Source organism: Prionailurus viverrinus, chromosome B4, assembly GCF_022837055.1.
Source record: "Prionailurus viverrinus isolate Anna chromosome B4, UM_Priviv_1.0, whole genome shotgun sequence".
NCBI classification, from domain to species: domain Eukaryota; kingdom Metazoa; phylum Chordata; class Mammalia; order Carnivora; family Felidae; genus Prionailurus; species Prionailurus viverrinus.
In genome coordinates this window covers 52,618,939-52,645,541 of record NC_062567.1, presented here as the reverse complement: position 1 = coordinate 52,645,541, position 26,603 = coordinate 52,618,939, and the positions used below count along the sequence as shown (strand labels likewise).

The following is a 26,603-nucleotide window of genomic DNA, read 5'->3' as shown; positions in this document are numbered from 1 at the left end:
ACTCTCTGATCTTTATTAAACATAAATTAGCACAAACTTATGCTTTTTAGCTTCTCTAGTAAGTAGGGTCTCTGTTATATGCACTGACTCCAGTCCTAACTGACACACTTTCTTTCTCTTGGTTATACGCCAAACTATTTTAAGAATCAGAAGGCACAGGAAACCAGCAGCAGACTGCTAGGCAGAACCCACATTCTGAAGCAGGATCTTGATGATAGTGGTGCAGAAGATTCTTTCTGCTGTGCATTGGAAGATTCTTTCATATGCACATTCATTATATTTTACTGTTGTATCTTACAAGTAGGAAAACTACCTCTTCCAAAGCAGCTCCTTCATCCTGAAAAAATGTAAGCGCTCCTTACACTAGCACTACATAAAAAATTGTATTTAGAAATATGAAATGGAGCATTAGTGAACCAAAATTTTCTGGGATTGATTAATATGATAGTTTCAGTACAGAAAGCATGTTTGTTGAAGTGTAAGCTATGTATATGATATCCAGACATGGAGAAGTATGCCATTCCTAAATGTTTGCACCTCAATAATATTTTTGAAATGTGTTATTTAACATAAGAAATACAGTTGACCTTTGAATAACATGGGTTTCCACTTATATGCGGCTTTTTTAATATATAAATACATTACAGTACTGCAAATGTGTTTTCTCTTCCTTACAATTTCTTAGTAACATTGTCTTTTCTCTAGCTTACTTTATTGTAAGAATACACAACTTAATAAATATACAAAATATGTGTTAATCAACTGTATGTGCTATCAGTAAGACCCTGGTCAACAGTAGGCTATTAGTAGTTATGTTTTGGGAGGTTAAATGTTCTACACTGGTTTTCGCCTGGGGGAGGTCGGCTCTCCTAGCCCCTGAGTAGTTCATAGGCCAATTGTGTATCCTTTACGAACACTGTTACTTCAAATGGAAAGTCCTTGATCCAATCTGAAGTGGCAGTTACAATGATCCCAGTCAACAATATGCAAGTCAAAAAGTTTGGTCAACCAGAGGGTGGAGGAACATAGATTTAGGGGAGTTGGGTAGGAAAGGTGAAAAGTAAAGAAAAGACTGGGAGCAAATGGCAGGCTGTTGAGAGAGTGCAAGAGAACTCTCACTGGGTAAATCTGACTGGGTAAAATAAGTTTTGCGAGAAACTATCACTAGCCCTAAAGGATCATGGGATTCATGGCTATTCAGTAGTTCTAGCCTGTGACATGCAGACAAATTCCTCAAAAGTCTATGGACACAATGTCCAACATTCAGAGTCACTTCACTGCTAAGTTGGAAAGTGCTAAGTTGTTTCTTTCTGAGTGTATTTTAATCATGTATTTCATTCTTTGAAAAATGTGGAAAAATTTTTTAAGAATTAGTTATTCAATGTTTTCATAGCTAGTAAAATAATGCTGTTGTATGATAAGATGTTTCTAAAAATTTATGTGCCATTATACAAGGCATATTCTAAATTTAAAAATTTAAGGTAGAAACGGTTTTAATTTTTTCCCCATTCTATGTATTCTCTCCGCAGTTTGGTTGAAAGGACATTTGTTAGGAGTCAATGCTGCACTCCCAGATGGAGATATGGTGATGACAAGGACCCTATCCCTGATTTGCATATAAAATACTTTTAGTGTGTAAATGCTAGAATTCTTTCTGCAGTTATCTTTTCTATTAGTTCATTTAGCAAAATGCTTAGGTTGTTTCACAAATATTCAGTGTTTTGACTCAGCACTAGGGGGAGCAACACCGCAGAAGAAAAACAAAATTTGAGTTTCACAACCATTATAGGAATATCGAAAATTACAAAATTTCAGAAGTGAATGGCTGAGAAATGGTAGGATGTCTAATCACAGATTTGTGATGGTGAGCAACTTCCATAACCAGTCAGGAAAATACTTTCTAAGTGAGGTTAGATGGTGGAAGTTGACTATGCTGCTTTGGGTTACTGAAATCTTTTTAAGGGAAGTTTTTCCAAGACTGGAACTTTTTGAGTCCGTACATTAAACAGTCTCCAGGAAACTAGAACGTATCACTTTCAAGGACTGTGCTGCCAAGTTTTGCTAATCAGCAGGGATAAGGCAAGGATAAGTAGGTAGAACAGTTTTTGGCCAAGAGCAATACAGTTATGACCTGGTCTTGGCCAAAAACTAAAACTAAGTCCCTAAAACGAAGGACTTTTAGAATGAATGATAATTTTATAATGCAAAGAACATACTATGTTATTTCCTAGAACTTTTTTTTAATTCAAGAAATTTTGAGTCGAAAACAAAGAATTATGGGAAAAATAGATTGCAATACTGAGGACGGAAAAATAGCAAACTTGGACCAAGTGCCTATTCTTATGCTTTATATATGTTGTCATTTAGGCTTCCCTCGGATAATAATGAGATTGGTTATGCCAACCATATTTTTCAAATTAGAACACAGGCTCTGTTTGAGCTAAGCATTACACTAATACTTAATTATTTGTTTTTCTCACTATAATATATTTACATAATAAATATGATCAGAATCTATACAAAACATGGTTAACTTTATTTTATATTTAATTTAATTTTAATTTATTTTATTTTTACCCTGACAAATAGCTTTAGAAGATGAAGACTTTATTAAAATATAGTAGAAAGACATGGTTAACTTTATTTTAAAGTTGAATGCAAACACTGAAAGTGCACATTACCTGAGAAAAACTTGTAGTATTTGGTATTTGATATTTCACAGAAAAATAAATTCTTCAAAAGTAAGCCATATATTTTATTACCAAAAGAGGAAGCTCAGCCCATATGGTTCTTAACTTTTAAAAGTGGTGGTTTTAATCTTAACTTATTTGAGCTGAATATATCAAGAGGATGTGTTTATTATCAAAAGTCACTAATACCCTATAAACTCTCTCTAATTCCTTATGCTGATTCAGATGGTGTTGATGTCACTGTCTTTCAGTGGTTTCATAACACGAATGTGTTGATGTGGACATGAGGATATGATGTACCAACTCAGATCCTTTCCAGTGTCCCCTGGTGTTAGTGACTGGTGAATAGGACATACTAAACTCACAGCTGAGAACAAAAGACACTGAATTCACCTTTTAAGCACAAAGAATGTCCCTTCTCTCTTACTCCTAAGTTAATGGGGCACCCTATTGTTCAATTTACAAAGTGGTGGGTTCCCACAGAACCCTGAGGGGAAAGAGAAAAATAGTCATCTTCTTGAGAGTATAGTTACTGAAATATTTAACCAGCCCCTAGTCCTCAAATTGGAGGAGGCACTAGACTTGCATGTTCCTAAATTTGGGTTCTAAAAATTGAGGAATACCATTGACTTTTCATCTGGAGATTTATGAAGACAGAAAGCCCACTTGTAAGTGGGTTCACAGAAGCAGAAGGCCAGCAGGGCATGAAAGTAGCATAGAGTGCCTATAAAGAGAAGACATTAAGGGCCACCATACCCTTATTCCTAGGGGGCACAGAAGTTAGTATTCAAGATTCCACCTGAGAGAGCCCAAATTTGAGCAGAGAGACAGGAGCCCCTTAGATTATTGTTCAGTAGAATGTATACTCAGAATGTATACTCAGTATACACCCTTCTGAGTGTATATATATATATATATACACATATATATGTATATATATATGTATATATGTATATATATGTATATATATGTATATATGTATATATATACATATATACATATATATACATATACATGTATATGTATATATATGTATATATGTATATATATGTATATATGTATACACACACACACACACACACACACACACATATATACCACAGATGAGGGTTTGGGGAGATGTACATTGGCTAAGAAAACCCCAGATGCCGTCTACATGGAGACTCCCAAGTCACTGGAACCAATGACATCACACTGAATCTGACGGAGGACAGGGACCTCCTCTCATCCTTCTGAAAGCACCTGACTGTGACTTTGTCTTTGGCCAATTCCAGTGGTCAAACCAGAGGGTAACATTGGTGGCAGATGCCTCTGAAGAGGAACAGATAAGAGGTGGGCAGAGAAAATCAGGGAGGTGGAGAAGGATGCCATGAGAATATGACTTAAAGCTGGACAGTATACATTTCCATGAAAAGATTAAGGGACACATTTCAGTGGGCAGGATTGAATTCATCAGGAAGGACCGAATCAGCATGAGTAGTGGTTCAGTCTTTAAGTCAAACTACTATGTTTGAATCCTGGCTACTCTGTTCACTAGCTATCTGACCTAAAGCAATTAATTGTCCCTGCACCAAAGTTTTTTGAAAAAACTAAATGAATTAGAATAGTATCTTGGACATAAGAAACAATTAATACATGTTAAATATAATAATGATGGTGATGATGACAAAGTCACCACCCAGATACAAGTAGGCTCGTAAATTTGGTACCAGTTAGGGAAAATACATCCTAATTTTGCACATAACTGAGTTCCAGTGCTTGATTTACACCTCTTTCAATGTTTATGTTTATATGAAGCACAATATAAAGTTAATTATTAATTAAATATCCTTTTACCAATTATATAGTTATGCAGTTAAAATTGAGTCCATAAAAATAAATAAACAATTATAACCATTAAAGTAGTTATTTTACTCAAACAAAATAAAAACATTCTTTACTTTTTAAATCAAATCTTAAAACATGGATTTAAAATTCCCATCTTTTGTTGAAATAGATGGCCATCATACACATGGCTTTTTGTAAGATTAAATGTTAATTCCTTTGTGCTGCATAGAGACTTTAGATCTGGTACGTCTGCTCATCCAACCTCTTATTCTTCAGTCATGATGTCCATTCTCTTGCCTTTACACAGAGTCTTTTTTCTTCTTGTAGACACACACACACACACACACACACACACACACACACACGGTCTCTTTGCTATAGGCAGTTTCTTCTGTTTTCCTCAATTGTATTTATAACACTTTCCTCCTCTGAAATACCTTCCATGAATTCTTTCTTTCAACATTGATTTTCATTAATTTTCAACATTCATTTTAACATTCCCAAAATGTTATGACATGTTATGTAAATGAAATGTTATGTTATGTTATGTAAATGAAATGTTATTTCCCAAAAACATAATTGTTTCAGGCATCATTCCATGCCATTGGAGTACAGTGATGAGCAAAGTTAGACAAGGTCCCTCATCTCAAAGAAGTGGCACACTGCTAGGAAGAGACAGATAAATAGGAAGACAAAAAAAATGAATAGCATTGACATTTAGGTCACTGATGAGGAAAGACCTTCTGAATCATAAAACTGCCAGGGCATATACTCTATAGTAACAGAGTCTTTTGTCTGTTTTCATGGCTGTATTCCCAGGGCCAAGAACAGTGTCAGGAGCATAACTGATCCTCAATAAACATTTTTTGATACAGCCATGAATGCAATGGATACTTTTGGAATTCAAAGGCAGGGTGTTCCGGGCAGAGGAAAAAGCAAGTGCAAAGGTCTTACAGAAGGAAGGAGCTTGGCATGTTTGAGGAGCACAAAGTAGGCCAGGGAGCCAGAGGAAGAGCACTAGGAAGTGCAGTCAGACAGGAAGATAGGACTTTATAGATTCTGGTCTAAGGTACAGTAGGAAGCCATTAAAAGCAGGTGGAAACTTTGCTATTGTTTTCTTCTCCTATCTTTATTATTCCTTTTATTCTACTTTGGGGTTTTTTTTTCCACTTCTTGATTTTGACAGTTTACTCATTATTTTTTGCTAATTTTACTAGTTTCACTAATACATGAATATGACACTATAAAATTTATCTAAGTGCTGCTTTGACTTTATTCCATAAGTTTTGATAAGCAGTATTTTTATAATACATAACTGTTTTATCCAAATTTGTATTTCTTTGACAATTTAATTATTAAGAAATATGTTCTTAAATTCCCAAATATATGGGCTGTTTGTTATTTTGTTTTTAATTTTTTATGGTAAGAAAACATGGGTTTATATAGACATGAGTCACATGGTATTTGTTGAGACTTGCTTTGTAGCCTAATATGAGGTCAAATTTTGTAAATATCCATGTGTGCTTCAAAATAATTTCTTTCTAATTATTAGATACAAGTCTCTCTATATGTGTATTATATCATGTATGTTAATTGTGTTGTTCAAATCACCTATATTTTTAGTAAATCTCCATCTTTTCATCCTGTCATAATCGTAATTCATATACGTTGTTAGGGGCATGTACAAGTTCAACAGTGATACATCTTCCTAATGAATTGCTCCTTTTATACAACCCTTTCAAAATATAACAGTGCTGTCCTCCCACCCAAATGTCTCTCATCTGATACTGATATGGCCACATTCACCGGCACTGTCATCTCATTCCAGTTTTCTACTTCCCATATTTCACTCTGTATATTTTCTTCTCTTTTCCTACTGCACAAATCATGTTTTTTTCAAAATATCCTGTTGTTCTTCTTATATTATCCTATGGTAAAAATGTATTCACTTTCTATCCTTTAAGTGGATAAGTTCACAGTGTTCATATATGGCATAGAAAGTGTAAAGATCACCAGCATTCTACTCTCCTCTCAGATTATATAAAATTGGTGGAATGAATTAACTCTAATCTCCTCAGTGATCTATGTGTGTTATTGTTACTGAAATTCATCTTGCTGTTAAGCCCTCCCCTCCCCACAGTGAGCATTTTTGTTGCAGGGATGGTAGTTTTCAGTGTCTATGCTAATTTAGTTGAACCATATCTGTTTACCCACTTTCTTTTTCTGTTCTGCACTGTTTCTTACATCTCAGACCTTCCTCCTGGGGTCAATCTCTTTCTTTAGCGAAAATCTATTAACTACCTTATAAAATCTCACAGTCACTGTCTGAAAATGTTTTTGTTTTCTCCTTCTTTAGTGGTATTTTAATTTGGTTTAGTTTATACTGATGGTCATTTTACGCTTTGAAAACACAATTTTGCTCTCTTCTGGCCTCTGTCATTGCTGTCCTGGTAGTCTAATGATTCTTTCTTCATGGTTAATCTGTCTTTCCTATCTGGTTACTTTTAAGATGTTCTCTCTGCTTTTGTGTTTTGCAATGTTTATTTCAGATGTATCTACTTTTTCCTTTTCTTTTTCTTTTTTTTTTTGTCTTATTTGGAATTGTGTTGTTTCCTCTCTCTCATGACTTCTGTAAACTATTGAGACATTATTGTTTCAGATGTTTCCTCTCCACCAGTCTTTCTATTCTTTTCTTGGGAATTATGAGAAGTATGGCAAAGCTTTTCATTGTTTTCCTGTCTCTCTTAAACTCTCTGTCATACTTTCCATTTTTAGTTCTCTCCATCTCTATCCTGGATAATTTATATATTCTGTCAAATTGTTTTTCTGTTACATGAAGTCCTTAGTAGCACTAAATACTTTTGTTCTTTCTGCACACTCTGTCTCAGACAGATTTTTTCCCTTGTATGTTTTGTAATTTTTTTCTAGAGAGTGTGTCTTTAGAGGTGCTTGTTTATTTTCCTGAGAGAATCTCATGGGAGTTTGTTGGGTCACGTTCCTTAGAACCAGACATTTGAGATGAGGGTTCACTGGTAGTGTGTATTAAAGGAGTATTCTAGGCAAGCTGGTGAGGGAGTGGAGGAAAATAGGAGAGAGAAGAGGAGGAGTCTGAGCAAGGGTGTGACCTCAGGCAAAGTCCCATAGAAAAAGATCTCAGCCTGATTCTGGAGTTTAATTTATGTTGCCAAGTTGTTGCAACTGAGACTAGAGAGCTATGAAAATCGGATGGGAGAATGTGTCTTGGAGGGCAGTGCTCTGAAACAGGAGGTCCAATGGTGCTGGCTGGGAAAGCATACCCCAGAGGGAGTCCCTGCCTCAAGAAACAGTAAAAATGGATCTAGGGGATCTGGGTGAAGCCCAGACACTGACATTATCCACCAAGATGTCTCTGCAGGGTGATTTTACATCCGATTTAGCACGTAAGAGTACAACTGGCTGAGGACCAATATTTATGTTTGCTTCTCAGTTAGAGGATTCTCTGATACCATGCAGGTTTCTATTCTGAAAAGTGCAGGCCAAAGGAATAGATTTCTCATTTAAGATTTGTTTTCTCCCAAAGTGCAAGCCACGATGAGCTTGTGTGTCAGTGCCCTGGCTGCTGAGCCACTTTTTCCCCTTCCTAGATCTACGTTAGGGACAGCTTCTCCAGGAAAGGCCTTTCAGCAAGGTTTCATTCAGTTCTATACCTTAATCGTGTTCTATGTAAGGATTAAAATCTGATCCAGGTATTAGCTGGTCTCATTAGCCTTCCACACCCCTCTCCTACCACTTCTGAGGGCTGCAAACATGTTTGCACACTAGTCTGGTTAGAGACTTGGGGCTGTGTCTATGAAATGGTTCTTACTCTTCTTTTGTTTCCTTGTTTTTTAATTTTTAAATTTTTTTTCTTAATCTTTCAGGGTGGATCTTCTGTCTCTTTTCTCTTGCAGTTGAGTTTTATGTGGAAAGAACTTCAAATTCAAACTGTAAGCAAGATTCTTATCCTTCCAGTCTTGGTTAAGAACCCTATAGTCTTAGGTGCTCAGCAGGGTCCTAAATTGTCCTTAATTGTTAAGATCAGTGACAGAAAAAAATTGGAGAGAGAGTGTAGACAAAGCTGTGAGATCAAAGAGCTCCAGAGACAGAAGTGTGGAAAACCTGATATCCTCAAGAAGGATAGACAGGAAGAATATGTCACCACTGTAACCAGAAGAGGAGGTGAACATAGTTGTGTGCTCTCTGGACTACAGATGTGTTTGATTTCTGTAGCATGAAAAGGATTGGTAAGGAATCCTCTCTTTTATTGTCTTTTTCTTAGAAAATAATTGGAGGTTTCTGAGAGAGCTGGGGAAAAAACTAAAATGCTACTTGCCTCAGTTTCTCTTCTATCCCAAGGAAACTGAAAAACTGTCATATGCTGAATGAATGACAAGAAATAAGCTTAAAGTCTTGAATGTTAATGGTTTTCTTCAGTACTTTCCTAAAAGTGCTGACCCAATACTGCCCCTCCTAACATTGTCTTATAAGGTAGCAACCCAGATAAAGGTGTGCATTTTAGGGCATTTAGGCTTCCAGCGAGGAACACTTTTAACAAATGATTCCAATGTAGATTGTAGGATTGATGCTGAACTTCAAGGTTAGTTCCAAAGTATTAAGCATTATCTTGATTTCCTCACATGCAAATAGCTGGACTGAAAACATTCTAAGCTGGTATTTGTGTAACACATGGAAAAATCAAATATAATATTCAAGACTATTTGTGAGGAGAGTTGGTTCTGCCCAATTTGGTCAGCAGACCTGTAAATTATGGTCATGTGAGGCCTGCTATTCTGTCAGGAAGAGTTCTTTAACTCTTTATAAAGACATAAAAAGGGTTTGCTGAGAATAACTGACTTACACTGTAGATGATAATTGTATTCAGTTTCTTACAGAAATCATGCTGTAAAAATTATCAGCTACTCCATTCCTTTCTAATATTAGTTTCCCATTCCCTAGGAACTGGAGAAAACTCTTAAGCAAATATTATAGTTATCTCAGATTGCATCCTCAGATATAAAAATATCTGCATAAGTCTGGAAAACTGGGAATGGGAAACACAACAAGGGTCTGTTTTCCAACCAAGAAAGAACTCCCCAGGCAAGAGAAAATAGAAGTACAGAAGTTTGGTCAAATCCAATATATTATTGTTAAAAGGGAGTGTATTTGCATTTGTCACTTAGATTATCAATTGGCCCAGCCATCCCCAGCCTGACAGCATGGGAGCTACAGTAAAAAAGTAAGCAAAATCTCAGAAAGCTGTTTCTCTACAACCTCCATGAGACAATGAGTCTTCTGGAAATGGTGGAATCTGGACACATCGACAGAATGTTAGCTGCACTAGTGGTGTGGATAATAAGAAAGAGGTGGTTTCAACACCTTCTATTCTCTGGAATAGGAGCCCTGACTAGATATCAAGACTTGGGCTACTTGGCATCATCAGTGGGGCAGTGTCTAGGCAGTGATACTATCAATGGGTAACAATGGCATAGCTGCTATTCTTAACTTAGGCACAATTAGACACATTATCTCAATGATCTGGACCAGGATCTAAGAAAAGTAGTAGGTTTCCCCAAGGTAGTCAACAGAATGTTATTAAAACTCATGTGAGGGGCACCTGCGTGGTTTGGTCGGTTAAGCATCCGACTTTGGCTTGGGTCATGATCTCACGGATCGTGGGTTTGAGCCCAGTGTTGAACTCTGTGTTGACAGTTCAGAGCCTGGAGCCTGCTTCAGATTCTGTGTCTTCCTCTTTCTCTGCCCCTCCCCTGCTCGTGCTCTGTCTCTCTCTCTTTCTCTCAAAAGTAAAATAAAACATTAAAAAACAAAACTTGTGTGAGAAACCCACTGGATATTCTCAAATTTATTTGGAAAGGTCTTCTGGATGCTGTATTTCTTGAGGAGTAAGTAGGATTATAGATAGATAGTCTTTCTTTCTTTCTTTCTTTCTCTCTTTCCTTTATTTCATGTTTAGTGATTTTTTTAAATTTTTTTTAAATTTTTTTTCAACGTTTTTTATTTATTTTTGGGACAGAGAGAGACAGAGCATGAACGGGGGAGGGCCAGAGAGAGAGGGAGACACAGAATCGGAAACAGGCTCCAGGCTCGGAGCCATCAGCCCAGAGCCTGACGCGGGGCTCAAACTCACGGACCGTGAGATCGTGACCTGGCTGAAGTCGGATGCTTAACCGACTGTGCCACCCAGGTGCCCCTGTTTAGTGATTTTTAAGGGAGACAGAGCAAGCTGGGGAGGGGTAGAGAGAGAGGGGACACAGGATCTGAAGCAGGCTTTGTGCTGAGAGCAGGAACCCGATGCAGGGCTCAAACTCATGAACTGTGAGATCGTGACCTGAGCCAAAGTTGGATGCTTAGCCAACTGAGCCACCCAAGCAATTGGCTTTTTCTTTTTTAATAGTTGTTTTTATCATCTTGTTCTTAAATTCAAACTGTTATGACTCAGGAAACGTAGGGGACATATGTATGGTCAGAAGAATGCTCTCTGTTCTGCTTTCTTTTCCTGACTCATCCAAACTCTGCTCCTCTTCTGTGTATCTGTGGCAGATGCTGAGGTGAGCTGTTCAGATCCCCTTCAAAGGGCCTGCTACCCCACCACAAGGAGATGGGGGTGGGAGCTGACAATTCTCCAGCAATTGGTTTCCTTATGATCTGCATAGGTTTTTGAACAAAGATCAAGATTCTTCTCAGTGTGCTCCCCAGCCCATGACTGAGCAAAGTGGTGCAACATGGGGCTACAGGGGCATGGCTTTGCTCTGGAGATTCCTGTCACAAGGCTGGCAGAGCTTTTGTCAGGTCTGTGTCATGGTCTGACAGTTCCCCTTGTCCAATCCTACTTCCTCCTCTTTCTTTTAAGGTGTTATACTTCCCAATCAACAGTTTGCACACTTGACTCATCTAGGTACCTGTTTTCTAGAGCCCAAAAGGAAAGGGATCCCACACTGTCTCATTCCATACAGTTCTGTGTTATGATATTTTGTGCAACACAGAATCCTTCTCTTCCAGGACCTTCCTTCTTAATTATTTCTTATGCAGCCAGTGAATTGGGTACTGTTACAAGAGACCCGATTTTGGATTCAGACTAGGTCTGGGTTTGAATCCCAACCTTGCCTTATGCTTAACAATAGGAACTTGATCAAGTTATAAATTTCTATGAGCTCCTATCTTTTCATCCTTCCAGTATGGGACTGAGCTAGCAACAGATCCCTCACTGGATGGAAACCTGGATATATATAACTTATGTGCGAAACAATTAGACATCCTCCCAACAGTTCCAGAGTCAGAGATCGCATTTCATGCTCACTGTGGACAGCATGGATTTAATTACATTTATGTCAAGATTTTATGTTCCTTTATAAGAATAATTTACCAGTAACATGTGTAAAATGGATGACACATTATTTTTTCTTCCTCCTATTAAAAAGAAATCCCCAGCACTATAAAATTTGCTTGCACATTTTCCCTTTCTCCTCAGAATTTCTAGTTTTAATCATATCTCATCTTCTTCCTCTCTTTGGAGTAAATCTTCTCTCCTTAAAGTTTGGTATATTTTCCTATCTATTGACTAAGTTTTGTTGCCATTTTCCTATGACAAGTGGTATTAACTCTTGGTTTTTATAGTTACTAGTTCAGCTTTTGGATGAGAATTACATCCGTTGTGTTGTTTACTGTGTTTTGAAAGAAAGGTTTCACTCCATTTAACTTCCTCTTTGTCTTTTAAAATAACTACTTGAAATATTTTCCCTGGTGTTTTTCCAGAGAAACAAAAAATTGGGAGAAAGACGAAAAGACAAGGGGAATTACGGAAAATGTTTTAAGTTAGCTTTCTTTTTTTTTCTTCTTTTCATTTTCCTTGCCAAGTTTAAACCCATGAAGTCTTGACTAAATACTAAATACAGAAAAGCCCCAAACAAACTAAACCTGGTTCAAGTATGGTTACATATCCCTATATTATATTTTGATAAGGGATCTTTTCAGTGTAATAAGTATTTATACTAAATGAGCACCAAATAACACTAACATCTTACCATTTTATGGTGTTTTACAGTTTGTGAAGGGCTTTCACTTTATCTTCTTTTAATCTTGTCTAAAAATACCCCAAAAGCTGAACTCCTCCTTTTGGACTTTTCAGATTCCTGTTTATATGGTATTAAGAAGATTAAAATGATGTGTAATAGAGTGTGAAAATGGAAGTCTTGCTTGAGACCTTAAGACAACAGAGCCCAGAGATTCCAAACATGTACAGGACAGTCCTCCCCCACTTTCTGGGGAGCTCAGAGACTTGAGAGCAGTCACAAATCACAGCCCAGCAAGTACAACTGCTGGGAGTGGAGTTCTACTATATCTCACACTTCACCTTTCCATCCAGCTTCTCGCCTTGTAGAATTACCACGGGTGATGTGATGTCTGTTCACTCTGTCCCTCAAACTACAGGAGGCACACATGGAGTTCCGCAATTGGTTTCCTTAAATCGCCTCTCCCTCTCCCACGACTTGGGTTTAGGAGGAAACTCCTCATACTCTTTCCCTTTAGGGGGGCTCTTTTAAAAGACTGTTCCCAAAGTCCCCTTCAGAAATCCCCTTCTATGCTCTAACTCCTGACTCCTGTGGTCAAGGAACCATTAAGAGTTACATGATTGGTTTTGGCTAGCTAATTTTTCCAAGTGCTACCAGGTGTTCTTCCACATTTTGGTATCTGAAATCTGCTGGTCTTAGCCCAAAATTCTATTTTGAAAGCCAAGTACAAATAAAATTTTGAAAAACAGTAACACGTGCACAGCTTGCATAGATAAATGTGTGCCATGAGAGCTGATTCTCTACCAAAACCAGTGACTCTGACTTCAGAATTCATCCCTGATACTAAACAAATGGGCTCACATGTTATGAGATCGTCACTCAAGATTTTTCCATGTCTACTTAAATATCAATGAACACAATAAAATTCAGCAAATATTCACTTATGGCTTTCTAGATGCCAAACCCAGAAAAAAATTAAAGAAACAAAGGTGTTTCTTTATTTCAACAAAGGTTGAAATAATTTCAGATATGTAGGGGTAGAAAAAGAAAAATCAAATTCAACAGTAATTTAAAAAATGGGACTTGGGGCGCCTGGGTGGCGCAGTCGGTTAAGCGTCCGACTTCAGCCAGGTCACGATCTTGCGGTCCGTGAGTTCGAGCCCCGCGTCAGGCTCTGGGCTGATGGCTCAGAGCCTGGAGCCTGTTTCCGATTCTGTGTCTCCCTCTCTCTCTGCCCCTCCCCCGTTCATGCTCTGTCTCTCTCTGTCCCAAAAATAAATAAACGTTGAAAAAAAAATTAAAAAAAAAATGGGACTTAACATAATAGCAACACATGAGTGTGGGGCTCTACAATCGGATGGGGGGGGCACAAAATGTTGGGTGTCCCAGTTGGGTGGGGGCTGGCAGCACAGGCAGTGAAAGAATTCACCCAAAGAAGAACAAAAGAGTTGGAAGTTTATTGAATACCCTGCAAGGGAGCAGCGGGACAGGACAGCAAAGGAGAGACGGCCAAAAGACGGTGGTGGAGGACCACGGTTATAAGGCAGAGTGAGGAAGTATGGGAACATACGGAGTTTTCCTTTTTTTGGTAATCCTAGGAACTGTACCTTGTTGTCATTGGTCAGTTAGGGCTTCTGGCTATTTTAAGGCTGTTTGCTTTCAGCTCAGAGGGCACCATGGGCCCTTTTGCCTTGCTCAAGTTTCCATTGCTGAAGCCCGTTGCCTAAAAGCAGCCTTCACAATGAGATGGTTTCTATAGTTTCTATAACAAAATCTATTGACTGTTGCTTTCTTGGGCACATAGCTGGATTGTTTTTCCCAGCTTTATTTACAGATAATGCATGACTGTGTGCGTGGCTTCAATCAGTGGAATATGTGTCACTTCTGACACGAGACTTTTAGGAAGCATGTATGCCTTTTCCCCACTCTCTTTTCCCATCACTAGCTGGATGTCTTGCTCCCACCTTCAGACATTCCTATTTAATTTATACAGGGTACAGCCTTGGCATCAGGATTTTCAAAAGCTCTCAGGTGATTCTAATCATCTTCTTCCAGCAAAGCTTGGGAATCTCTATCCCAAGGGACAGCACAGCAAGCATTTGGAAGAAGCTGAGGTCTTGAGTCACCACATGGAGGAAAACTATCTGTTCATCAGGAACATAAGGTTTGAACTGTAATATAAATAAGGAATAAGGTTGTGGGGTCTCTTTGACAGAGCAGCTTAGCATTACCTTGGTTAACATACTTAATAATTTAGCAAAATGTGTAAAAGAAAAATCATAATGCTGAAGGTTGCAGTGATAGTAGTTTGCTCACAGGTATTGCTTTTCCAAAGATATATTATAAGTACATATGATATTAATATATAATATGAGAAATGAAGATATTTCTACCACGTAATCAGTAAGTTGATTTAGTATTATATGAAAAAATAATTCAACACAAGAAATGAGATGAGTATAAAAAACTTCTACATAGGCTGAAGTAAAAAAAAAAAAATGCCTGCTGCCTGGTGTCCTATTGATATTAGAATAAAATTTAAGCTCATTACCATGAGTTTCCAAGACCGGGCGTGTTTGTGTCATCTTACCTTGCTCTTCCTTGCACTTACCATCCTTCAGTGGGTGATCTTCTACTGGTGCCTCAATAGGCAGACAGCCTCTTATACTTCAGGACCTTTGCACATGCTTTCTTGTCTTAAAGCATAATTATCTTTCCTGGGGCACCTGGGTGGCTCAGTCAGTTAAGCATCCAGACTTCAGCTCAGGTCATGATCTCATGGTTGGTGAGTTCAAGCCCCTCATCCAGGTCACAGCTGTCAGCTCAGAAACTGCTTAGGACCCTATATGCTCCCTTCTTTCTCTGCCCCTCCCCTGCTCATTCTCTGTCTCTCAAAAATAAAAACATAAGGAGCACCTGGGTGACTCAGTCAGTTGAGCGTCTGACTTTGGCTCATGTCAAGATCCCATGGTTCGTGAGTTCAAGCCCCTCATTAGGCCCTCTGCTCTCAGTGCAGAGCTCACTTCAGATCTTTGTCTCCCTCTCTCTTTGCCTCCCCCCCTGCTCATGCTTCTCTCTCAAAAATAAACACTAAAAAATAAATAAAAATTAAAAAATAAACCTTTAAAAAAACAAAACAAAAAACATAATTATCTTCCCTAACTTGTCTTACTTTTCACCTGGTATACTCTTTCTCACCCACCAAGCTACAGCTTAAATTTAATTTACATAGGGAAACTTCCTGGTCTAGGTTTGGTCTGGCAATTATATGCTGTATACTTTTTCCTTGTAAGACCACCATTTTATTTTAAACAATGATTCTTATTTATTTAACAGTTTCCTTCCTTGCTAGACTTAAAGTCCTAGAAAAGCAGGAGGTATGTCTACTTTCTGTAGTGCTATTTTCTCCAACCACATATGAGACACATAGTAGATGGTCAGTAAGTATTTGTTGAAAGAATAAATTAATCCAAGTCGCAGTACTTTTCGTTACAAGAAATAATAGCTCATTGGAGCTGGTGGAAGCAAGATCAACCTGTTGGTTTTCAAGACATTATTTTCACCAAGGACCAATGAATTGTACTTTCTCTGTCGTAACACGGATATCTTTTTTCCCAAATGAATCATTAAAAAAGGAAATGCACTCTTTAAAAGGCTCACATTTGCAGAATAAAAAAAAAATGTTATTACGTGACTCAGCCAATGTAATCATTAGGGCTTATCTAAGTTTATTAAACGCCCTCAGGATCCGTTTCCCATATTAGCCTCTGTGATCTGCTGTTCCAGGAAAAACATCATGTTGTTGGGGTTTTTTTTTGTGTGTGTGTGTGTTTTTCTAATTTTGACTGTAACCTTATGTCCTTTTATAGCATTTCCTAAGGAAGTTTGTCTACATTCACATCCTCAGTAAGGACCATTGAATATTCAGTATTAAATGCATGTGTATAAGTCTGTATTTCCAGATTATAGGACACATAGTAATGGAGATATAGATCTTACTTATGCTTTTGTTTTGTATAAACATTATGAGTATCCTTGATTCCTACAAACCATCTTTGGAGGAGCTGCTCTCTGGTTTCTATTGCTAGACTCACGTAACAATAGAATGATTTGGAAAAAAGTTCATTGCTTTAAAGACAATATACTTGACTCAAAATCCTATTGGGCTCACACCTACAAGCGTCCTCCCTGATATCCCTCCAAGAACACAGCTCATTGCTCTTACCTTCTGCAGTTCTCTCCAGGTGAATCTCTGCTCTCATTTTCAAAAGGCTTAAGGTAGGAAAATACCCAGCTGTCCATGAAGGTTGCTATGAGCTAATGAGCAAAGGCATGATTTAAGAGATGATAGAAGACTATTTGTTTGGCTAGAGTCCACCAGCCTTTTCTCATTTGTCCTCTGGGTAATCTATGTTTTGCACTTGAAGGGAGAAAAGAAGGAGTAGCAGCCACTGAGACCTCTGCCTTCTAGGTTACCTTGACTTAGGGACGAGTGTGCTGGCTTGAACTGGAGTCTGTGCCTCATGGGGGAAACACTGCAAATGCCACCATGGAGGGGGCACTATGACTGCAATTACCAAAAAAACCCTCTGTAGCAATCAGTTTTATATCCTCAATGTGGCAAATGCTGTGCTAGATCCACAGTTGTGTGATACAGGAAATGAGTTGTTTGGGGAGAGTATTGAAGCAGGAAACGATTCGGAGAGGGAAAAGCATAAAAGAGATCATTTGGGCAGTTGGATGAGCAAAAGCAAGGATATTGATGTGGTTAGTATAGGAGGTGTATCAGAGCTGTAAGTAGTAGAGTTTGGTTGGTATAGAAGGGGTCACTGAGGATGAGAAGGGGTCATTGGGAGGACCTTAAATGACAGAGGAGTCATGAAAGATGTGTGAGTGTGGTGGCGAAGTGTTGGGAGATGAGTTTTAGGAAGATGAATGTGAGGAGGAGCCAAGATGGAGGAACAGCATGGAAGTTTTTTGTGTGTCTTGTGTCCATGAAATACAGCCAGACCAACACTAAACCATCCTGCACACCTAGAAAACTGATCTGAGGATTTACACAACAATCTGCACAACCTGAACCACGGAATTCAGCAGTCTACTTCAGTGTATTCATTTTTTCAAATTTTCAAGCCATTTCCTTTTTTTTTCTTTTTTCCCCTTTTTTCTCTAATATATCAAGCCACTTTCAACACCCAGACCAAAACACACCTAGGATCTAGCATAATTTATTCTATTTTGTGTGTGTGTGTTTGTTTTTTATTTTTTAATTTTAATATTTTTTTAATTTTAATTTTTTTAATTTAAATTTTTTCTACTTCATTAATGCCTTTTCTCCCTTCAAAATGATGAAATGAAGGAATTCACCCCCAAAGAAAGAGCAGGAAGAAACGACAGCCAGGGACATAACCAACACAGATACAAGCACGATGTCTGAACCAGAATTTAGAATCACGATAATAAGGAAGATGAATGTACTATGTATGTGTAAAATGGTTTAGGCAGAGAGAGATCAATTAAGAAGTTGATACAATAAATAATGAGACTCGAAGAGAGAAGGGAGGCAGAGAGAGAAAAGAGGTGGATGGAAGTCATTGCTAAGTGTAACATAAATGATTTAGTAGCTGTGAGGATGGAGGAGGAAGAGTAAAAGAAAGTGGGCGATGAATTCAAGATTACTCCAAGGCTTTAAATCTGATTACCAGTGCAATTAAATAAAGAATTGGGAGGTGTGGCTAGTTTAGGAGTGGGGAAAGAGACACAGAGAAAGAGGAGTATACTATATAATGATAATACAGTATACTAATATACTATAGATATTTACATTTTTATTATGACTACAAAGCTCTAAAAATATACACTTTATTTCAGAAAAGAGAGTTTGTATTTTACCAAGGTCCTAAAGAGATGGAGAAATTTTTCCTGACCAACACTGATGTTCTGGGTTTTCTCTACTGACCTCCAAAATTATGTCTAACCCTTATTGCAATTGCTTGTTGACTTATCTTTATTCTGCAGTGTTCTCTACAGTCTTCAGGGAGGCCAGGAAAATCCTTATTATATTCCCAGTATATTCCTTATTATATTCCCAAATAATCTTGTAATTTCACTATTTCCCACTACTTTGCTATTACCTAAGTTATGAGGATGGCTACTCAGCTTCCTACTTCACAGTTTGGACAAAGAAAGAGCTGACATAAAAGAAGAGAGGCCCTAACCACCTGAGCAACAGAAAATTTGGGTTTGACTATTTAAATAGTGATTTCATTAGCCCATTGTTAACTGAATAAGGATATACAGTTAAATTCTAATCACTTTAGACCAAAAGCTGTATTTGGCACCATGATTCAGCATCATTACCTGTATGCAAAAATATTTCTGGAAGTTTTCCTGGTAAACAATCAGTTGTGAAGCCACTCTACCACGGTGTTTCTCAAACTGGGATATAGGCATTGGTCCCTTGACACAACAGACTAATCATGGAGCATATTCCTAGTGTGTTGATTTTACTGGAAGATTTGAGAAGATATGCTTTTTTTTTTTTCACTGAGGTCAACTTGCATATATTATTTGGCCATTCAATAAATACTTATTGCATTCAGGCAGAATATCAGATTCTGGGAAGTATTGATTTAGAAAATGGATTTGGGGACATCTGGGTGACCAACTAAGACAACTGAATGAACTCAGAAGTGGATTCTTCCTCAGAGCCTCCAAATAGAGCCCAGTCAGGCCAACACCTTTTATTTTGTATTTGGGAGAACCTAAGCAAAGCTCCCAGTTCAGCTCACCTGGACTTCTGCCCTATAGAAATATAAGACAATAAATGGGTATTGTTATAAGTCACTTAGGTTTGTGGAAATATGTTATCCCACAATAGAAAACTGATACAATTCTTCTATGAAGTGTCTATTCAAACTTTTAATTTGGTTATTTTCTTATTGCATTGCAACTTTTCATCTATAGATCTGCCTTAGCTTACAATGGGGTTATGGCCTGATAAGCCCTTTGTAAACTGAAAATATCATAAATAAAAAAGTGCATTTATTACACCTAACTTACCAAACATCATAGCTTAACCTAGCCTCCTTAAACATGATCAGAACACTTACATTAGCCTACAGATGAGCAAAATCATCTAACACAAAATATATTTTATAATGAAGTGTTGAATATCTCATGTAATTTATTGAACATTGTACTGAAAGTGAAAAACAGAATGGTTGAATGGGTACAGAATGGTTGTAACTACACTGTTTGTTTTTGCTCATGGGTGTGGCTGACTGAGACCTACGGCTTATTCCCACTGCCCAGTATCACAACCAAGCACCATATAGCATATTGCTAGCCCAGGAGATCAAACTTTAAAATTCAAAGTTAAGCTTCTAATGAATTCATATCCCTTTTGTATCATCATAAAGTTACAAAATCACAAGTTGAACCATTTTAAGTCAGGGACTATCTGTATATTCTGGATATGTCATTTGTCAGCTATACGTGTCAATATTTTTTGGATTGCTTTTTCACTTTCTTAATGGTGTTTTTTAAATGTTTTAATTTTGATCAAGTCCAATTATTGCTTTTTGTTTTTTCACTATTGCTTTGACTTTCTTCTTTAAGAGATCTTTGTCTACTTTAAAGTTATGAATATGTTTCTCTAGAAACATAAAATATATTCATAGCTTTTATGTTGGGTCTGTGATCTATTTGGGGTTTATTTTTGTGTATGGTATGAGATAGAAGTTGAAGTTCATTTTTTCATGCATAAATTGTTAAAAAAATAGTTCTGTTCTCTCACTGAATCATGTTGGCACCTTTGTCAAAAATCACTTGAACAAATATACATTTCTTCTTAGACTTTCTGTTCTGTTCCATTGACCCATATGTATCCTTTTACCTTTACCACTCTGTTTTTGTACTATAGCCTTATAGTACATCTTGAAATCAGGTATGATTAGTTCTCTAAATTTGTTCTTCATTTTCAAGATTATTTGGACTTTTCAATGCAATTTTCATTTCTATATAAAAGTTAAAGCTAGCTTGAGAATTCCTACAAAATTCTGATAAGAATTTGATTTTAATTGTCTTGAATCTATAAATAAGTTTGGGGAGAATGTACATCTTAACAATATTGAGTCTTCCAATCCATGAACACAATACATCTTTCTATCCAGGTCTTCTCTTATCTCTCAGCTGTATTTTCAACTTTTCAGTGTGTATGTCTTACACATAGTTCATTGAATCTACCCTACAATAATTTATCATTTTAATGCTACTATAAATGGCATTCTTTGAATACCATTTTTTAATTGTTCACTACTAGAATATGGAAGTGACTTTGTATCCTGAAATATTGCTAAATTCACTTATGACTTCTAGTGTTTTTTCAGATTCCTTAAAAACATTCTACATTCATGATCATGTCATCTACCAATAAAGTTTTACTTTTTTCCGGTCAGTCTCCTATTTCCTTTTTCGTACCTTATTGCACTAGCTAGTATCTCCTGTATGATGTTGAATAGAAATAATGAGAGTGGGTATAATTGGCTTGTTCTTAATCTGAAAAAGGATTCAATTTTTCACTATTAAGTGTGATGTCATCTGTAGGTTTTCTGTATATCCCTTTTGTCAGATCAGGGACATTTCCTGCTGTTCAGTTTGTTGAAAGAGTTTATCATAAATAGATGTTGAAATTTGTCAAATGTTTTTTATACATCTCTTGTGCTGATTGTATGCTATTTCTGTTAATGTTATGTTTTCTGTAAATGTTATGTTATTCAGTTAATATGCCAAAATGAATGGATTTTTTAGTATTAAACCAACCTTGGATTCCAGTGATAAATTCCTCCTGGTTATGTTATCATCTCCCTTTTATATATTCCTAGATTTAATTTGCTAATACAGTAAAACCTTTGTTTGGCATAATTCGTTCTGTAAGCATGCTTATAATCCAAAGCACTTGTATTTCAAAGCGAATTTCCCTATAAGAAATGATGGAAACTCAGAGGATCCATTCCACAACCCAAAAATATTCATATAAAAATGATTACAATACTGTAACATAATACAAAATAATAAAGAAAACACAAAATATGAGGAAAAATAAACAAATTAACCTGCACTTACCTTTGAAAACCTTCGGGGCTGATGTGAGGGAGACCAGAGAGAGGAGGGTTATTGTGTAGGATGACTTTCACTATCACTAGTGGAAAAACTGCTATCTATTGCTTCAATGGAATCTTTTTCTGCATGAGGGTCATTGTATACACTCACACAGATGTTTACTACAGTACAGTATTAACAAACTCTTGTCATATGCTATATTTAATGTAACTGGCAATAAGACAGCAGAGGAAAGGGTCTATATCTGCAGGCAGTCTGAGCTAGAATGAAGGAAAACATTCCTAAGCTTACTCTTGCATGAAAAAGCAGAGGACTGTCCATAGGTGCTTTGAAGTGACAAAACATACACTAGTGCCAGTTGTGGGCACTTTCTAATGTTCTGAAAAATCACTGATTTCTGCCAAACACCATGGCCTGAGACCGAGTAGCCAAACATGGGAGATTATCACCCACAATCCTGCAGTATGCACGCACGTGTGTGAGAAGAACCATAGTGTTGTGGTCATGTGACATTCAGTGTCACATACTACTCCTATTGTAACACATCACTCATTTACCAAATTAAAATTGATTAGATATGTTAACTGTTCTTGAAGAATACTCACAGGACAAGTTACTCACAGTGCATGGTTTTGCTCCACTTGTCTTAAACGCTCTTCCCTTCTTTGTCCAGCTATTGAACATGGCTTGTTAATTATAGTATTTAGGCTCTATAATTGCTGGTGTCTATATCTTTTAGTGAGCTACATTTGCATTATACTTATTTACGTGTCTCTCTTCCAATGCGATTTAAAAATTTTTGGAAGCTTGGACCATGTCGTTTTCAACTCTATAGCTTCAATATCTATTGCATTACCCAGCAAACAATCAATGAATATGTGTTGAATGAAAAGTGAATTTTTTTACTCTTTATTTTTCTATGTGCTACTTTAGGCCAAATGAAGCAGAAAGAAATAGAATGCAAAAGTATGTCCCTGAGGGACAACAAAGAACTGCATTGCTGGGCTGAATAGCATGTAAACCTTAAGTCTAAGTCTCCTCCAAACTGGAGGATTCCTCATTCTAGATAGGCCACAGTGACCCCCAAAGTTCAGGTGCATGTCTATAAACAATCAGAGACACATCAGGAAGCAATAACATCCACTTTCCCGCTAAGATTCTTTTCTAGAGCATATCTATTACACTGTCTTTTCATTGGCTTGGTAGTAAATCTCAGTAACATTAACTTCATGAGTGATTTTTTTTTTTTAATTTGGCCAAGCAAATCTAAATATTCTGCTTATATCTTGGTGCAATTTTGACATTGACTTGATGACACAAATAAACAAAAATTATGTAAATGATACCAAGGATTAAAAATAATGTAGATTCAGAAATGGGACAGAGACTTCATCTTTATTTGTCAAAGTAAAGGGACTGGGCTGGCTCCAACATTGTTCAAATTTAGTAAAGACAGGATTGCTAGCAAACCTAATTATCTCCACAATTAGTAATTCATACTTTTGTCATTAGTTAAATGGAATGCTTAAGGAAACTATTTCTATTTACTCAAACTGAAAATAATAAAACTTTTTGCTTCTAACAATAATAAAAATAAATAAATTTAGACCTTGCTAATTTGAGTATTATAACAATTTTGATGACATGATTTACATTTGGAGTATTTTTGACAATAGCTCATCAAATTAGTATTGTAAACATTTCAAGGCGATTAATTACATGACTCAAAAAGGTAACCTGATATACATATTTTAAAAGAAACCTGTTAATATGATATGCTAGTTCTATGTATTTTCTATATAATGCTTTAAACAGACATTCAGAGATGTTATATTAAATTAAATCACATTAAATGTCATGTAATTGCTTTCCCTTTGTGAATTCTGTAATCAGTTATTTTTATTAAAACTGACCTCTTTAATATGTTTAATTTTTTTTAAGAATTTAGCAGTTAGAATTCTAGAAGTAATTTCTTATTGTGCCATATAGTATGTCTGATTAACCAAATCTTACAGAGCATATTTAAGTATGTCTAATTTTAATACTTTTCTGAATTCATCTAGGTATACATAAAACTCAAGATGTGCATTTTGTTTTGTTATTTTTTCTTAAAATTTTTAATGTTTATTTTTGAGAGACAGACAGAGCATGAGTGGGGGAGAAGCAGAGAGAGAGAGGGAGACACAGAATCTGAAACAGGCTCCAGGCTCTGAGCTGTCAGCACAGAGCCAGATGCAGGTCTCGAACTAGGAAACAGCAAGATCATGACCTAGGCTGAAGTCAGACACTTAACTGACTGAGCCACCCAGGCACCCCTCCAGATGTGTATTTTGTGTGCATGTGCCTATCTATACCATATACGTTACATGCAGTTTCCAAAATCTAATAAAGCGTATTTAAAAACTATTAGTATTCTTCTGTATATCTAACAAGGCGTTCAATTCAGGGTAAACGTGCAGAAAGGTAAAAAGATATTTCCAGCCCTTTTCAACTCTCTATTTAAACTCAAAACAAAGAGAAAAATCATTCTTGCACCACTAGTGTTCAGGGGCCACAAGAAGTTTCTTTGGGCCAGAAACTGAATTTAGTTTCAATGAAGACAATATCTACTTCCCAGACGTTGTGGAACTTTCACAAATATGGCCACTCAGAGACAGAGCAGGAATGTTGTACCTGCCCCATGAAGTACCTCAGGGCACGTTGCTCTCACACTTCTACAGCTTTCCATGCTTACCTCCCCAGCTCTTCCCAAGAGTCACCCTGAGCACTTGAGAAGAGTGAATAATACCTTCATGGACATGATGGTGCAATCCGAAGGAATCCACTTCAAGATCAAAATTTCTTGTGGTCTTATGCTTCAACTTAAAAATACATACGAATTTTGCACTTTACCCGATGGACCTAATACCACTACCAAATCCATTTTCTAAATTTTTTTTAACATTTATTTTATTTTTGAGAGAGAAAGAGACAGAGCATGAATGGAAGAGGAGGAGGGAGAGAGAGAGACAGAATCTGAGGCAGGCTCCAGGCTCCAAGCTGTCAGCACAGAGCCTGACATGGGGCTCGAACCCACAAACTGTGAGATCATGACCTGAGCCGAAGTCGGACGCTTAACCAACCTGATGCCAAGGCTGTACCCTGTATAAATTAAATCGGAATGTCTGAAGGTGGGAGCAAGACATCCAGCTAGTGATGGGAAAAGAGAGTTGATTAAAATTAGAGATAGAATATAAATAAACTATAAGTATTTGAAAGTGGTAAGTAAGTTGTCTTAGTTTGGGTTGCTGTAACAAATTACTGGGGTAGTAATTTGTTGACTGGATGGTTTAAACAACAAACATTTATCTGTCACAGTTCTGGAGGCTGGGAAGTCTAATATCAAAGTACCAACAAATTTGTTTCTTAGTGAGGGCCTTCATCCTGGTTTGCAGATATCTATCTTCTCACTCTGTCCTCACATAGGGGAGAGCAGAGAGAGCAAATGCTAGTCTCTTTCTCTTCTTATAAGAACACTAATCCCATCATGGGGCTCATGACCTCATCTAAATATAATTATTGAGGACTGACTTCCTAATATTATCCCATTGGAGGTTATTTTAACATGTGAAGTTTGGGGGGGAATGCAAACATATACTCCATAATACAAGTGTAACACTATTTGCAGATAAAATATTTTCTGCAAAGTCAAGGTAACATGGTAAAACAATACTGAGATTATTGAGAAAGCTTAGCAAAATTGCTCAATATAAGGTAAATATATAATCAGAAAATATAAACAAATAATGCATTCTTAATGGGAGTACAAAATGTGAAATAAAAATATGAAATTTGTATGATTGATCATTACAAGAAATGTACAAACCTATATAAATTTGATAGAAAGATAAAAAGAAGACTTAAGTAAATGGGAAACCATGTTTTCAGATAGAAAGAACACTAGAAATATGATTTTTTTGTAAATTATTTTCTAAATTTAATAAAATTCCAACAAAATGCCCAACAGAGAATAGCTGTTTCATTTCTCTCGGGTAAATGTCAACAGATAATTTTGAAAGGAGTGGAAAGTAGACTGGAACTCGCAGAGTTAAAATATACTTTAAAGCTATAATAATCAAATTCATCAGATCATCGTAATATAGTTTTAAAAAATATGAAAAAAAATGATTCATTAAACAGAATAGGTGGCCCATAAACAGATCTTACTATAAAATAATGATAAGTAAGTGACAAAGATCAAAGATGTTATTACACAACAGAGCAAAGAGATTAAATGGTGATTGTGTAACAAATAAAATATTAACTTAAGTTCTCATCCCATAGCATATGCCAAAATAAATTCTAGAACAGAATTAAAAAAAACAAACAAACACCTTTAAGGGGCGCCTGAGTGGCTTAGTTGGTTAAGCATCCGACTTCAGCTCAGGTCATGATCTTGTGGTCCCTGGGTTCAAGCCCTGTGTCGGGCTCTGTGCTGATAGCTCAGAGCCTGGATCCTGCTTCGGATTCTGTCTCCCTCTCTCTCAGCCCCTCCCTCACTCGCACTCTCTCTCTCTCCAAAAATAAATAAACATTAAAAAGTTGAAAAAAAAAAACCTTTTAAACAGATATAAATAAAAAGTTAGTATTTATTAACTAAAGCATTGGAATACAATGCAATAGTAAAGGCACCAAATTTGCTTAAGTAAACTTTCCCTTAGAAAAAAAAAAAGCATCGTGAATGCAGAGACCCTGGAGGTCTGACTCATCACTAACCTCTGTGACCTCCAGGAGATCTAGCCAGTGTATGTGCTCTAATAAATCTTTATAGAATGTATAAAAACAACTGTTTTTATTTTTTGTAAAGGCAGCACCACAATCGTTTTCTTAAACAACAAATTGGGAAACATATTTGTCATGTAGATGTGAAGATTAATAT

The 26,603-nt window shown here is 36.8% G+C and overlaps 1 pseudogene; it reads right to left on the bottom strand.

The window, feature by feature from the left end:
• Positions 1 to 16,864, bottom strand: part of LOC125170582 (cytochrome c oxidase subunit 1-like) — a 46,070-nt pseudogene extending 29,206 nt beyond the window's left edge.
• Positions 16,865 to 26,603: the final 9,739 nt, after the last annotated feature.